Here is a 5,231-nt window from a genome sequence, read left to right on the forward strand (position 1 = left end):
AACGCATGATCGATTTCAACATAACGGCCCAATGCTAAGGTGTTTACAGCGGCCTTTTATTTGAAAGGGTCTTTTAATCAAAGCGGTCTTTTATTTCTAGAACATTGTCGAAAATTCGTTAGGGGCTTGTAATAGTAGAAGTTCTTCTATTCGTAAAAACCCGTTAATTTATATAGCAGAACCTAATTAATTTAGTAATATGCATTACTACTGGCAATCCTGCCACGTAGTGGCTTCTTGTTATGGTGTAGCCACATCACTGTGTGATAACACCAACTTGTGTCATCCACACCTATGTACGATCACACCATTTTGTGCGACCCGCCCTTTCGTACAAGGGTACATGTAACCCGTTACACTCTCCCCCATTAGAATTGTCAGTATCCACGATTTCCATTTAACGGTCGCCTCATATTAGCTCGCGTGTCTGAGACACCGTTACGTCCCTAAAAACATCTTTGAACGCCCTCCGCTCAATGACCCTTTGTGTAAGACACGCAAAACATCCAGTCTAGCTGGTTCCGATGGCGCTCGCGGGCAAATCCCTTCTTCTTCTGCACAGGGTGCATCTCCGGACACTACGTCCACGATATCACGATACACACCGCGCCTGACTCGGACGACGGATTTTCTCGTCGAACCGTTGAAGGAAGTCGATTACGAGTCGAACACTCCTTTCCCAGCACGGGAGGACGAGGCGGATGAGGTGCGCCAACGGCGCGACGTTGAGCTCAGCTCGAACTTTGCGGACACCGTATGCATTCCCTGACCTCTCAACTTCCAAAGGAAGTGGTATTGTAAAAAATCGCCTTGACGAGGCACAGGAACAGCAATTAGGGGCTGCCCACAGGGCGGCTCTCATGCGCTCGTATCCACGTTCGGTGCTATACCTTCATGCGAAATTCGGCTTCTGATCGGCGGATTCCGCTACTGAACCGAAAGACGCGATCACTCGATTTTAGGCGTCTACGTAGTAGGGCCCCCAGCCACTACACCAGCTCAACTTGATCAGCGAAAAGCTCTTCAAGCACGCTTTTTGGTACCTTACAAATATCAAAGGATAGGTGGCGCGATCGACTTCGAGCTGAAAAAGGAAGCGCTACTGTACCCGCAACGCGGGCTATTCCTATGGTGCTCGCCCCAGGCGAAACCGATGCAGATGAACAAAACGCTCTTTGAGTGATAGGTGCAGCGACACGTTAAATTTTCCTCGCTGTCTATCCTACCCTACAGCGAAGCCACAAGGAACGCGCGCGTAGAGTACCATCTTTGATTTGAAATTGCCAAGCTCAAGGCGCAACGCCGACTTCCTGCGTATTGTCGCCCTGCGACATATGAAATAATTCATCACGCTCCCGCGAGCTTTGTGGATTCTCACACGGGAGAGTCTACGACCACAGCAGTTCAGGGTCAAAGCTTGAGCTCAGCTCATGGCCTTCCGGCTTGCCGGAGTACTGCCGAGAACCTCGGTACGCAAGACGACGTGAAGCGTCTTGATCATTCAGATCACAAGCGTCTCGTCTTGCTGAGGTCACCTACCGCTGTGCGGAAGGCCTCAAGAGCCTGAAGCACGTTGTGCACCGACTGCCTCACCTTAGGAATTATCGTGCTCTGTCGGAGCGGCTCCTAGCCATCGAGCATACAAATACGTCACTTTGTGCGACTATGGAGTTCCTTGCGTTGTTGAAAACGGAAGTTGTTGCACTCCGTGCTCAGAATCACCTGCTGGTTCAGCTTCTTGGTGGTTGAGCGCCTTTGGGTGCCCCTCTGCGACAACGCTTCCGCGTTCACTTGCGCTGGGTCCAGGTACAACTTAATGAAGCCTACATAAAACACCGGATGGATCCGCATTCTTCTCGGAAGGTTCAGCGTATACGCAAGACCTCGCTTGGCCACGACCTTAAAAGGCCCAATAAACCTTGGACGGAGCTTTGTCTTAGAGACAGCAGAGACTGCATATGTAGGAAGGTTTAAATGATTTAGTAAAACCAGGTCTTAGAACTTAACGTTTTCCACATTTCTTCTGCATCTTCCATTTGCATATTCCTTATGCATGTCTTGGCTTTCAGCCATCACATTGCAAACGTGTTGTAGGACTCTCAGTCGGGTGAACAAGAAGTCATCGACTTCTTTCCACCAAGCCTTGAGACATGGGTTGGTAGCGTCAGCGGGACGCGAGAATTAACAAGCCCGTTCACGCAAAACGGCGCGTAGCCGTTAGATGAATGCACTGCATTGTTCACAGCGAACTCTACGAATAGCAATATGGCGCTCCAGCGCTTCGGCGTCTCAGCGCAGACGCTGCAAAGAGCGTCTACAACGACGCGATTCAGAGCTCAGTCTGACCATCAGTCTGCGGATGGTCCGCTGATGACATAGTCTACTCGGTGCCCAGCACCCTGAGATTTGTAGACCAAAACTTTCCATTGAAGCACGGGTCTCTATCAGATATAATTGACTCCGGGAGTCCATGTTGTCGAACAACACAGTCGACAAACAGGGTCGCTGTGTGTATACCGTCGAAGGTGATGACACGTCTTACACGTGCGCACATATGTGCTCGTCCATCTGTACAGCCTGGGCCACCAATAGTGGAAATTAACCGAGCTGTAGGTCTTCTTACGACCGAAATTACAACTGGGTGGGGTGTTGTGGGCCTCATAGAAGGTACATTTTTAAAATAGGAACTACAATTTGTGGCGTATCCGTTGAATCGGTGCTATAATAGAGCAACCCGTCATTCAACAAATATCGGTGTTTCCGTACACGCACAACTTTTGTCCGAGTTTACAAACCCCTTGCTCCCGAGAGCCTTTAGCAGTGCTAAACACATACTACTACCCGAGTATGCGGCGCGGATCAAATCCGTCACTGACGACGTCACCGCCGTGATATGAGCAAGCTCATATTCCGGTCTGCGTGACAACGCAGCAGCCAAAACATTCTGCTTTCATGGCTTATACTTTATCTCGAAGTTATATTCTGCAAAGAATGAGAGCCACCCGGTCATTCTCTGCGAGAGATGAGGAGACTGAGTCGTAGAGCGCAATGACGCATCATCTGTGTAGATCACAAGCGGCATTGAGCGGAGCAGGTGCACGCTGAACTTGCAAAGTGCATACTTCATTGCAAGCAATTCCTTTTCGTAGACTGGCTAGATCATTTTGCAGACTTAAGTTAGCGAGATTCGAACGCAATCACCCAATCTTGCCCGTCGGCGTCTGCTTGCAAAAGTGCACAATCGATGGCAAAGTCCGGAGCGTCATAGACGACACTAAAAGACGGTTGGGGTCTGACAACGCTGGTATTGGTGCATGAAGGAGGCTGTCTTTAACCTTGTCACAAGCCTACCGATGCTCGGTGTGCCAACACCATTCCTTACCTCTTTTAGGGAGATTTGACAATTGCCGTGTCATTTCCGCATAATTTGCACTATATTTGTGCAAGTAGTTGGCGAGGCCAATCTACTTGCGCAACTCCTTTTGGTTCTTGGAGCTGGCCAATTCACAATGGCCTTGACCTTAGTGGGATATGCTCAAAGGCCACGCTTCTCGATGAAGCGCCCTAAAATGGAAATTTTTTCTGCACCGAAGATGCACTTATCAAGATAAGCATACAGCCTATTCGTGCGCATGCACTCGAACACCGTTCTCAGATAGACGATGTGGTTTTCCACATCTGTCCTCTCGTGCCCGTACCACTGTGGACGAAGGTGTCGTCGAAGTTGTTTGTGCATACGCCCGGTGAGGCATGAACATTTGCGTTACAAGACGATTCAATGTTGCTGGTGCTATCGATAGCCCTTGGGGCATCAATAGCTACTTCCAGAGCCGCTCGTATTACTCACCGCTGTCAGCGGAGTATCGCTCGCTCTCATGAGCAATTGGTGATAACCATCGATAAGCGAGTGTGTTGTACATTGTTCAATCAAACATGTTGTTCTGAAGAACATCTAGAAATCGGCGTCTGTGCCGGAATGATGGCAGCATATAGCTTATTGTAAGCGTGAACAATACACCACTGGCACAAAAGGTGAGTGGCGAATGGGGATACTATTTTCACGCACCATTCCTGCCTCGTGCTTCACACAGAAATAAACGTCAAGTACATCACACTACTTCTTGGGCAGGAGTCATAAGCGTGCTGCGCAGTATTTCGTTCCCGGAACCAGGTCAATCCATGACGCACATCTCGGTCCGGAGGATGGACCGTCGGCGGGTTTTTAGAGACGACGTCTTCAACTTCTAACACCAAAGGACAACACGGATCCAAGGGATCCTTTATGATCAACGATCTACTTCGTGCGTTCAGCACCCTTTAAGTGTCTTGCAGTACAGCTTTATCCAGATGCGACCACGCATTAATTTCCTCGTTGGTCGTATAATGACCTCATCGGTTAAATTGCCTGCTCATAAGCAACGCCTAACGTTTTGAAGGACATCTCGTCCAGCTCAAGAAGAGCATCCACCGCTGGAATAGCCTCGAGGGTGACGTCGCCGTCTTTCTTTCCCGTCATACCGCTGCCAAAGGTATATAGCTGTGCGCTATCGTCTACATAGACACACCCTGGGTCGAGGTGGATACCCTGCGTCTTGCAGATATCATACGGCTTCGCTGTCTCCTCTCTATTTTACGTCTCATCGGAACCAGCGGGAACATACACTCGGCATCGCCCAGTGTCCCCACTCCCTGCTTCATCGGAGTCTATATGTTTTTACCTACATCCGACGAAGAGTTGCTATTTCCGTGATTTTCTTCCAGTGGATAACGTGCCACTCCACGCGCATCGGAAGGTCCTTGCCCATGCTGCCTCAGACCTCGTCCGACCATGCCACTCTTGGCATGCAGAAACTGCATCAATACGTGAGCAGTGCCCAGTGAATTTCGTGCCACACCACGTGCATCACTGAGACCTCGCCCTCGATGCCTCGGCCCTTGGCCCACTGCTCCAATACTTGAGCAGTGCTCTATGGGTTACGTACTACTCCACGTTTAGCCCTCGAGCCACGCTCGGGACTCCTGTCCAAAACTCCTTTAGTGTTCGACAACTCGGATAAATCGATATCCAGCACATTGTCCGTCCCGGTCCAGTGCCCGCGCCAATAGCGCTTCTGCTTACTAGCAGAGGTGTCGACTCACCAAAGCTTTACTAGGAGATGTGCGCGTAGCGCATAAGGTCTTCGACCTCCAATCGATCCATGGCTCATGGTGTTCCAACCATGCCATACCAA

This window comes from Plasmopara halstedii (assembly GCF_900000015.1).
Source record: "Plasmopara halstedii genome assembly, contig: Scaffold_2956, whole genome shotgun sequence".
NCBI lineage: Eukaryota > Oomycota > Peronosporomycetes > Peronosporales > Peronosporaceae > Plasmopara > Plasmopara halstedii.